The sequence below is a fragment of the Mesoplodon mirus genome, assembly GCF_964341445.2.
Source record: "Mesoplodon mirus genome assembly, chromosome: X".
In the NCBI taxonomy this organism is placed as follows: domain Eukaryota; kingdom Metazoa; phylum Chordata; class Mammalia; order Artiodactyla; family Ziphiidae; genus Mesoplodon; species Mesoplodon mirus.
The window spans coordinates 93,201,916-93,214,151 of record NC_138981.1 but is presented as its reverse complement, the minus strand read 5'-3'; positions in this window follow the sequence as shown (position 1 = coordinate 93,214,151).

Below are 12,236 nucleotides of genomic sequence, written 5' to 3'. Positions count from 1 at the left end.
CCTGCTGAGGTATTTTTTTCTTAGCTTACAACTTGCTTTCCAGGCATTGAATAACAATAATAATAATTGAGATTGTTCTACTGTTGTATATTATTCTGTATTGAATCTTGGTTAACTTTGAGTAAGTGATTCTGTGGCTGTTATGAGTCTTCAACACCCTGCCATGCACCCTCTATCCCCCTCTGAGGCAGAACAACCCCAATAGCACCAGGCCAATTGTTTTGCCAAATGTTTCTAGGTGGATTCTAGAATGTTCTTCCATACAGTTGAAACACATCGTAACTCGTTTTTCAAGCCCACTCAGAGGCTATGCCAAATATTTCTGTTTTTTCCAACAGTATGGTTTAATTTGTTTTTGTTATAGGAGGAATACTTGTATATTGTGAGGACGAAATTTTCAGTTCAGAGGGCAGGCATGCTATCCAAGTTTGGCATTCATAAACACTAAAATAATGAAAAATAATAGCCTGTGTACCAATGTATGTTTTTAATGATGAGCTATTTCCCTCCAAAATAAAGTGTATTGTTTTACGCCGGCCTCTCACTGTTGTGGCCTCTCCTGTTGCGGAGCACAGGCTCCAGACGCGCAGGCTCAGCGGCCATGGCGCACGGGCCCAGCTGCTCCGCGGCATGTGGGATCTTCCCGGACCGGGGCACGAACCCGTGTCCCCTGCATTGGCAGGTGGACTCTCAACCACTGCGCCACCAGGGAAGGCCAAGTGTATTGTTTCTAAAAAGGAAGTTTTAAAGTACCTATATTAAGTCATCCTGTATTGAAAAGAATGTCAAGCTTGTTATCATGATGTTTAACAAAAATGTGTTTTGATTTGTATTTCAGAAACTAAAAAAATAAAACGTTGAGAGAATCTCCCAATTCTTTTTGCAAATCAGACACCCACTTAAGCCTTTAAATCCTTTATAAAGACAATTTCTTAGTTTTTGGTAGCTCTGAAGTCATTAAAATTAGTGAAGCTTGAACTGCAGCTAAAATCTTTAAAAATAGTAATCTTCTGAATTGCTAATTAAATGTGGAGCAAAAGAAAATTAATAAGTGTAAACTTGATCTCAATTTAGGGAAACATTTTAAATGATTACTGGTCATAAAATCTAATGAACTCCAAGTGACTCTTCAAATTATTTTTTAATTTGAACTTTATGCTGCAAATATTGCTTGAAATAAGTAATCCAAGTGAGTCCACAAACTTCAATTAATTTGGGGTCAGAGACTTAATGACCAGTATCTAAAATGAGTTTTGTAAACGCAAACTGTGTTGTTGATATTCAGACCCTTTTACGTAAGTAAGTATTTTGAGTGCTGAGCTTTACAATTATTAATCAGGGAAGCATATTCTTATGGAACTAAACTTTGTTTATTGAATGCCAGGGACAGAATTAATGACAGGGGAAATAATTTCTTTCTAATGCTTTTTAGCGTGATCAAAGAGTAAACTTATATCTAATAGGGCCTGTTAGGACTGAAGGTATTCATAAGTACTGAGTTTTATTGTCTGAGGTAATAGGCTTTGTGAATGCAAAAGAAAATTCATCTTAGTTCTTTATAATACAGATGGAACCAGGCCTCAGGTAATTTGTAGGCTATTGGCATTTTAAATGAAGTGGCTTAACAACGTTTCAATCACTGATTTGTGTAAACTAAGAATATTGATGGCCTCGGATATTGATCAGATTGTTACCTGTTCCCTGTAGGAAACCCAATAGAGATGAAGCTGATTCAAGTTCAGTGGGTTTTAGAGTAACTTTCAAAATGAACTCAGGAAAGATGACAATTTTAATCGTAGAGCTTAACTGAGAATATAAGATGGAAGAAACAGGTAAATAGAAGAGTGGAAAAAATTACATTCTCAAGTATCTGTTGGAGGGAATCCACAGTTTCAGTGGGGTTCTATGAGATTCAAGATAATTCTTCATTTTACTTTGTAATCTTTGACTTAACAACTTAACTGTATGACCCCAGTGTTTTGATTTCCCAATTTAACTATACCAACTACACTGAATTCATTACATGGTAGCGTCTTCTACTTTCTGTTGCCATATCCTTCTACACTATCAAACCCCCAAAACCTTCTGTTAGCAAGTTTGATATAGTGTGGGAGCTTTCCTTTGGGTGTATGACTCTAGCTTCACAGTTCTATTGACTGCCTAAAATTGAATGCAGAAATTTTTATGTGCATTTTTCTGGGAAGAGGGTTCAGTAACTTTCATCAGATTCTCAAAGGGATCTGTGACTTCCCAAAAGGTTAAGGATCCCTGGTTGAGAGAAAAAAGAATGCTGAATCAATTTTCAGTAGACGTGGGTTCTACAAAAGCAGAGTACCACACTTTATAAATTTTTACATCCATTCTCCATTGTAGGCATTAAGAAGGTAGAAATCATCTCCATTTTACAGATGAGCTGACACTGAGAGCTAGCACTACAGCCAACACTAAAATCTAGCTTTCCTGGATCCTGATCCATTTTCTTTCTACTCAAAAACAGTGGGCCAAATGGAAGGTACTGTGGCATTTTGATAATAACCCATTAGTTGTAACACCCCACCGACCAAACCCTGTGCTTTTTTTTTTACATTCGTGGGTTTGGGGGATTTTTTTGGTTGGTTTTCTGGTTTCCCAGAACCTTCATTATCATCTCTGAATTCTTTTTTGTTTTTAGACCAAAGCTTCAAAGACAAGTGGGATTGAGTCTTCATTGATTGGTTTGAACATTTTATGAGACCCTCTAACCTGTTTTACAGCATGTAGACATTGTAAAACCACCTTTTATTACTAAAACTTGGGTTTGTTTCATTGAAATTAGTAGTTTGGTGCAGTTGAAGGGGCATTACACTGGGAATGAGGGAACTTGGGATCTAGTATTGACTGTAAAATCTTAGGCAGATTATCTTACCTCTCTTCACTCAGGGATTCTCCTCTGGAGATTGGGTGGCGTTCTATAGGAATGACCCAGCTTTTTAAACTACATTTACCCCTTCCTGTCTCCCCCACCAAGAATATAATTCTGCATCATCTCCCACTTCCACCCCATCATTGTCAGGACTGGGTCATTGTGTGCGTTACTACCCTCAGGTGCACTGAGATTGAAAAAGTTCGAGTCCTATTGATCTCAAAGCTCCTTTCTAGTTCTTACTGAAAGTTCATCAAACCTGAGTTACAGGCCAGTGTAAAAGCTGCAAATATTAACTTCTCAGCATACAATATTGTGGGGAAAGTTCACTTGGTACTCTAAAGGACATGGGAGATCTCAAATGCATAGTTTCTTGGTTGTTCGTCAAGAATTACTATGTTCCCACTTTCCAGGTGGCGCTCCTACGGTGTGTACCGTTAAGTGGGTTCAGTAATTTAACCACGTCAGAGAGGGAAACAAAGCTCAGGAATTCTAGGGCAGCCATCCACCACTTCCAAGAGCATCCATGGGAAAATGGGGAGGCCTGGACAGTCCCCGCCTGGCAGCCTCAGGACAGAGCCTTGAAGGAAAGCCTTGAAAGCTACAAGTTGTTTTACTTGCTCATAGGGTGCCAAGTGCAGAGGCCTTGTACCCAGCACTTCAGACCAGAGCTCCTAGAGTGAAAGGCTGTGCCCGACACTTCAACTTTGTGCGCTGTGTGTCACAACACTGCAATTCAAGATGGCGATGGCAGACCACGTGCAGAGATGCCACACCTGGCACTTGGATCTGGAGCCCCGAGCAGCAGCACAGCTGTGCCCGACCCGCAAGAACTCCACCCCCCTCTCCCCACTGGCAAGAACCCTATAAAGCAGCCCCGCCAATGGCCTTCTGGGAAAAGCATGTACTCTAGAGCTCAAGCTTGCACTTCTCCATTCTTTGATCAAAGAATAAAACTTTACTTTGCTTCTGAACTGAACTCGGACTCATTCTAGTGGCTGGAATGACACCAGACAGGAGCACCCTTGTTGGGACCTGACTCGAAAGGATCAGCAACAAATGTTGGCAACCCAGATGGTTTTTTCACCTGCACCTGTCCACTAAGCTCTGGGTTCACCCTGGCTACAGCGGGAGAATGGTGGAGGCTTTGAGAGGTTCACATGGGAATGATTGCCTCTGGTCTTTGAGTACACTCTGACACAGTAGAACAGTGGCAGCCTTTGGCCGAATTCAGAACAACTCTGCCCGGAAACCCAACACCTGGGTGTGGTGCTCATACAGCATAGTCCTCAGAGTCATCTGACTGCACCCCCTTGAGAGGATCATACTGTGGCATCACTGGGGATCAGAGATTGAAACTCATGCGTGTCTCCCTGCTGCCTCTGGCTGGGGACTTTGGGGACCTGTGGACGTGAGGGAGCCATGGCAGTCTTGCCCCTGTCTTACCAGTAGTGCTGTCCTCTTGACCCCTGTACAAGGCACTAGTGGCCACAACGGGGCTTTTTGCCCTCCTCGCAGACCTCCAGGGGTCAACAGTAGCATCCTCCATAGCCACTTTCAGTTTGGTAAAGGAAAGTAGCCAGACCTGTGAGCCAGGAGACAAGACTTGGAAAATCCCAGGTAATAAGGACCACCTGACAAAACAGAAGAAAGATGCTGGCTTTGAGTTCAAGAAAAGGCACCGGGGATGCCTGAGTGTGAAAGGTTCCCAAGGTAGGTCCGTGACCCATAACTTGACCTCTTCCGGTCAGGCTAGTTTCTGTGAAGTAGCCGGGGAGCCCTGCAAGCTGCTTGCAGGACCAGGAACCCCATTACCAGGAAGCACCGTGAGCAGATGGCAAGAACAGGAAACACCCACTGCCTGACCTCTCCTCCCGCTCCGGGTCGTAAGGCGAATGTTGGGTGATTCTTTATCAACTGAGGTTCCACAGGCTCTCCTTCCGGTATCAGCCCAGAATACCAGCTGCCCCAGCGATCTGGTGAGTACCGCGTGGGAATTCCCCGTGCTTTTAGCTCTCACCGGAGGGAAGTCCAGGAACTCCTCTTTTTCAGCGGAAAGGAGGAAAGAGAAGACCCCCACCTCTGACACCTGTGCCACCCACTAACGGACCACGGTGGTCAGGAACTAACGTGGCTAAGCTGCTCGGGCCCAGAGGCAGTCCTGTCTCACCTCCTGTGGGACACTGTGACTGGGGAGGGACTAACTATCTCAAGCACAGACTGTTATCATTCAAAGGAGACCCCCAGTTATATCAGAGTTCACGCCAGCTGGACGCCTCCTATTTTGGTCTTCTGAGGACTCCATTAACAGTTTGGTGCTGGTTCCAAATTTCCTAAACCAAAAATCTTTTTTGGGTCAAATCGTGTGGCATTTGCCTGCCAGCAAGTCACTCCACTGCCCCGCACCAGAGGTTGCAAACATCCACAACAGAACCCCTGAGGTATGCAGAGCCAAATGTCTACAGTACCAAAGGATGGCCCCTTGGGGTGTACCCTGCAGAACTTGAGTTATTCAGGTATTACCCTGGCCCGAAAACGTTTTATCTTCCTGTGTATTACAGCCTGGCCCCAATATCGGCTGCGAGATGGGGAAATCTGGCCATCAGCTGGGTCTCTAAATTATAAAACTGCTTGTCAATTGGACCTGCTATGCCAAAGACATGAAAGACATGGGATGAAATTCCCTATGTCCATTTTTTTATGGCCTTATATCAGAACAAAGGCCTTCAAAAGGGATGTGGGCTCTCCTCCACTAGGGTAATGCCAGCTTGACCCTCCTCCTGAGGACCTTCTTGATCTCTTCGCTAATCCTCCTGCAACTGCTCCCTCCCTGCCTCCTTCTTTCTTATGTCCCAACTTGGACCCCAAGCCCCAGAGACTCCTTTCATACAAGCTCCCTCCCCTATAACCCAGTTCAGCAACTACACAAAGTGGGACTAGTTACCAGCCAGGGTCCAACAACCTGCCAGGAAAAGTATGAAGTACTCCTTTTTTTTTTTTTTTTTTTTTTTTTGCGGTATGCAGGCCTCTCACTGTTGTGGCCTCTCCCGTTGCGGAGCACAGGCTCCGGACGCGCAGGCTCAGCGGCCATGGCTCACGGGCCCAGCCTCTCCGCAGCATGTGGGATCTTCCCAGACCGGGGCATGAACCCGTGTCCCCTGCATCGGCAGGCGGACGCTCAACCACTGTGCCACCTGGGAAGCCTGAAGTACTCCTTTTGAGGCAGGTCCCCAATGGAGAAGGAGGGCTCATCCAGGTATACATTTACCACTTCTGATCTGTATAACTGGAATAGTATATATATGGCCCAATAGAAAACAGTGTCCTCTCTGTCAGGAGACTTCGTTGGGCACTGCCCCTGTTAGGGCCTCATTGACTAGGGCCTTACTAGACCCTGCCAATTAGCCTGTAATACCCCTATTCTTCCTGTAAAAAAAAAAAAAACCCCAATGGGGAATACTGGATGGTGCAGGGCCTTGGGGCAGTTAGTGAAGTCACTGAGGATATACATCCAATAGTCCCTAATCCCTACGCCCTGCTGGGCACTCTGCTGTCCACAAGGACCTGGTATTCTGTGTTAGATTTAAAAGATGCCTCCTTCTGTATTCCATTAGCCCCAGAGTGACAAGAAATTTTTGCTTTTGAGTGGCAGGACCCAAACACACAAAACAGCAATACTGCTGGACAGTCCTGTCTCAAGGGTTCAAAAATCCCCCCATCATCTTTGGGGAAACTTTAACAAAAGACCTAAAAGATCAGTATGTGGATGACATTCTAAACTCATATATGGTAGGCCCATTCCCCAAGCCCAGGAGAAGGAACAACCCCCGTGAAATGGAACAATTTGTGTGCTCTTCGGGTAGGAGAAACCATGAAAGCTCTCACGGGATATGGTAACAGGTGCTCCCCACACCCACCGATCTGGCCCTGCACCCCTTCCGGCCGGGAGACAGGGTGAACCTAAAAACCTGGCACACCAGCAGCCTGCAAGACCACCGCACTCCTGGATGGAATGGGCCCCACTTGGTGATCTCACTACCCATTCTGCCCTGAAGCCGCAGGGGATCACTCCGTGGGACACTGAACTTGAGTGAAGAGGCCCCCGTGCCCCAAACTCCAGAGAGACAACCTGGGGCAATGGACCCCCTTGAATAACTGCTCCTGCGAACCTCTCTCACCTGAAGCTTCTCTTCCGTAAAGCAACTAAAATGTGACCAGGGAGACTGAGGCCCTGGCAGTGAGCATATCGTCAGGGCACTCTGCCTATAGGCTAAAGACCTAGATACCTGCATGTTTAGGAAAAATTTGACATGTGACCATTATTCTCTTGCTAATATCTGGGCCATGTATTTGAAATCGTCTGGTGTCCTTATCTCCAAAATGGTACACAAATGGTGGTCACTCAGGGACACGAACAGTCAGGGCCGAGACCTGGTGGCCCTCAAACACATCTAAAGGCGGCTGGTAGAGGTTCCGCTCTTCTACCCAGGGTCATGACGACGCCCCAGATCAGCAGGAAACAGTTACAGAAGATGGACCATCACCCCTCAGAGCCCTTCAAGAATGAGGAGCAGGACAAAAGACACAGCAGGGATTTGTCACCGGCAAAGCCTATTAACAATACCCGGAGAATAAAAATAGAATCTGGGTAATAAAATGAAATCTGAACATTTTCTCTCTTTTCCATTGTGCTTAGTCTAGTTTCACTTGCTCATAGGGGGCCGCATGCAGAGGCCTCTCACCCAGCACTTCAGACCAGAGCTCCTGGTGCAAAACGGCTGCGCTGACACCTCAGCTGAGGGCCGCGCACAGAAGCCACGCAGGGTACTCAATTCAAGATGGCAGCAGCAGATCGTGTGCAGAGATGCTGCGCTCAGCACTGTGATCTAGAGCCCCAAGCAGCACAGCTGCGCGTGCGTCTGTGCCCGTGTCTGTGCCCCGACTCCGCGAGAAGTGAGCTCCCTCCCTGCGAACAAGAGCCCTATAAAGCAGCCCTACCCAAGGCCTTCGCTCTAGAGCCCGAGCTCGCACCTCTTCATTCTTTGATCAAAGAATAAAACTTCCGGGGCTTCCCTGGTGGCGCAGTGGTTGAGAGTCCGCCTGCTGATGCAGGGCACATGGGTTCGTGCCCCGGTCCGGGAGGATCCCACCTGCCGCGGAGCGGCTGGGCCCGTGAGCCATGGCCGCTGAGCCTGCGTGTCCGGAGCCTGTGCTCCGCAACGGGAGAGGCCACAACAGTGAGAGGCCCGTGTACCGCAAAAAAAAAAAAAAAAAAAAAAAAGAATAAAACTTCCCTTTGCTTCTGAACTGGACTTGGGTCTCATTCTATAGGCTCAAGTGACACCCTCTAGGAGGACCCTTGTTGGGACTGGAGCAAACTGGCGTTTTCTCCCTCTTGTAAATTTCTCTTTGTATTTCTGTCCTCCTTTTAAACTCTCATTTGAATTTTTTTTTCTTTTTTAGTTATCAAAAATAATGTATGTTTATTGTGGAAAATATAGATGATTAAAAACAAGTAAAAAGAAAAAAAAGAATTACTATGTTTTAGTCCTTTTTTTAATCATAGATCACTATTATTTGGAGGCCCTCCACAGTGCCATACAAATTCCAGCCTTCCTCCCCTTCAGTCAGCACACTACTGTTGATAATGACGTGCAAGAACTTGTCATAGTTAGTGAAGCTGTATATTACATGAAGACAAGAGCTAGCTTTGATTCTGCTCACCATTGTACCATCAGCCACAGTACCTGGTCCATAGTACCCATTCAGTAAATGTCCAGTGGGTGACTGAATAAACAGATGAATTTGGGGAGAATAAGGACTGACAGCCCCAAAGCTGTTCCACTGACTTTAGCATATCCTAGTTGCTAAATGCTGAAACAAACAGGTGAGAGAAATTCCTGGAAGTCTTTTTGGGTGGTGAGAAGTGAATGGTTAAGAAGCCAAGGCTGGTTTGGGATTTGGTTGGGACTACCCACTTAACTTTTAACTACCTGTAGCAAAATAAATCAGGTAGTACCTTATCTGAGTGAGAATTAAGCTGAAACAATTTGGTCGAAGCTTAAGCTATCAGAATATTTGGGTAATGACCTATTCCATTACTTATCTTCTGATCCACTGATGAATAAGCAGGAAAAAAAAAACAACTTTCTTTTGTTCCCTTATTGGAAATCTCTTTAACATAGGAATCCATTTTCCTGCCCAAGTAAAATTTAGTGAACACAATTTTGTTACGATTCTGTATTTTATACAGTCTCAGGATTCATCACAAACATAAATATATGGTATATTATGGATGTACTAATAGAAGATTAAGGAGACTGGGATAAAAGTTGCACTGACCCAGAGTGGCCTTATAAGTAGGTGGAGTAGTTAGATGGTAACCCGCATGGTTTGATTTGAGAGGGGCTGAGAAAGCTTCTTTCTCCAGGAATATCTCCCCTCTAGATTGTTCCAGTGCTTGAAATTCCACCATTTTTAGTATCTTTGGATTAAAGAATTATCTGTCTTCAAGAGTCCCCTCTTAGGGACTTCCCTGGTGGTACAGTGGTTAAGAATCCACCTGCCGATGCAGGGCACACAGGTTCGATCCCTGGTCCGGGAAGATCCCACATGCCGTGGAGCAACTAAGCATGTGCACCACAACTACTGAGCCTGCACTCTAGAGCCCGCGAGCCACAACTACTGAGCCCACATGCCACAACTGCTGAAGCCCATGTGCCTAGAGCCCGTGCTCTGCAACGAGAAGCCACTGCTATGAGAAGCCCGTGCACCACAACAAAGAGTAGCCCCCATGTACTACAACTAGAGAAAGCCCACACACAGCAACGAAGACCCAATGCAGCCAAAAATAAAAAAAAAAAATTTAAGGGTCCCCTCTTAAAAGATAAATTTTCCTAAGAGAGCTAGTTTATTATCAACCTTAATGACATCACCTGATGATGAAAGATCATGTTCACTGGACAAGAACAGGTCACAGAACAGCTACCTTTTGAAAGGGTGGCAAGGGTAGAGATAGGTTGAGCAATGAATCCTGCCTGAGGGACACAGATCCAAATGGGTCACTGAGCCAGTAGGTGCATGACAATCCTGGGTGTCTGGAAAATAATGCCAGAAGGCCAAGAAGGGCACTGAAAGGAGAGACCCAAAGATACTACTTCAGATTAACCTCACCTACTTCCCAACCTTGCCCAGCTAGGGTTTCTGCATTGGCAACATGTACTCTATATCCTTAAATCTGGACCATACCCTCCATTCCTGGCAAATTCATTATGTTGATTTCAACTCAGCTTCCAGACTATCAAGATCATTTTGAGTATCCACGCACCCCAGGATGCATGATTTATTAAGTGTACCTTCTGTGTTTTTATCTAATTCACTAGTTCTCATTCTTGGATTCAGGGAGTCTGTAATTTGTCTAAAACTGTACTTGACATTTTGTGTGTATAAGCATTTTTCTAAGGAGAGAGGTCCAGAGTTTTCAGTGTATTCTCAAAGTGATCCATGGCCTCAAAAAAGGTTAAAAACCACTGATCCAACTATTTATTGGCATTTTGATCAGAACAGTGCTAATAAGAGCAGGGCTCTATAAGACCACCAAGAGTGCCTGCCTTCCTGTTCAGCACCAATTCAGCAGAAACTTGGGGGTGGTGTTGACTATTATATATTATTAGTCTCTTGCAATTTACCTCTGTCATAAGAGTAGAAGGGAAGGTAAATTCCAGCTACTTTGGCATTCTGGTAATTGAAATTTTTAAGCTCTAAATGTTAGATCATTCTTAAGACCTTCATCATTTTGTTTCCTGAACCCATCAGACACCGTATGTCATAATATTATATTTGGTCTGAATGGAATTACAGATGCTTCAAAAATCCCTGCCTTTGGTTGAAAATTAGCACATCAAGGAAAATGCATAAGTAAAAACTTGCTATCTCTTCTCTCCATGACTCCGGACAAGCGTAATATTAATTTCAATTTCAATCTACCCTAAAACCTTCTAAAACTCTACCTCAATTAGTGTATAGGTATGATCTATATACAAAAGGTTTCATAGTTTCCTCTACATGAAAATCTGAATGTGATAAGTTAGAGATTCATTACTTTATTTTAAAAGACTTCACTTAGGGGCTTCCCTGGTGGCACAGTGGTTAAGAACCCGCCTGCCAATGCAAGAGACACGGGTTCAAGCCCTGGCCCGGGAAGGTCCCACATGCCGCGGAGCAACTAAGCCCATGCACCACAACTACTGAGCCTGAGCTCTAGAGCCACAAGCCACAACTACTGAGCCCACATGCCACAACTACTGAAGCCTGCGCACCTAGAGCCCGTGCTCCGCAACAAGAGAAGCCACAACAATGAGAAGCCCACACACCGCAGCGAAGAGTAGCCCCAGCTCACCGCGACTAGAGAAAGCCCGCACACAGCAAGAGACCCAACACGGCCAAAAGTAAAAAATAAAATAAAATAAATAATTTTTTTTAAAAAAACTTCACTTAGAAGGAAGTCAGACACAAAAAAGTACATACTGTATGGTCCTATTTATATGAAGGTCAAGAAAAGGCAAAGCTAATCTCTAAGGATGGAAAACAAATCAGTGGTTGCCTGGGTCCAGGGTGATGGTGGGATTGCACGAAGGGACACAGGAAACACTTTGCGATGATGGAAATGCTCCATTTAGATTATCACGGTGGTTTCATGGGTGTATACATCTGTCAAAACTCATCAAATTTTACACTTGAAATAGGTGCAGTTTATTGTACATAATGTATATATCAATAAATTTATTTATAAAAGATTTACCTTAGGATCATTAAAATAAGATTTTTATTGAGTATTACTTATTGAACCTTAAAATAAGATTTAAAATCTGATTGATTACACAGATGAAAAAGTCTACCAGTAAATTTCTTTAAAGTGAGATGTGGGTAAAAAATGATCAATAGAAAAGCTTTTTTTTTTTTTTTTTTTTTTTTCTTTTTGCGGTACGCGGGCCTCTCACTGTTGTGGCCTCTCCCGTTGCGGAGCACAGGCTCCGGATGCGCAGGCCCAGCGGCCATGGCTCACGGGCCCAGCCGCTCCGCGGCATATGGGATCCTCCCAGACCGGGGCACGAACCCGTATCCCCTGCATCGGCAGGTGGACTCTCAACCACTGCGCCACCAGGGAGGCCCAGAAAAGCTTTTTAACAGGTGAAAAAGAGGTGATATCGATGCGTTTCAGTTAATATTAAGCATGTATACAAGATTGATATCTCTTTATTAATGTGAAATATCCCAACAGTAAAATAGATTAATTAGTTCAGATTATCTAAAATAGATCTTAAGTGTTCATTTA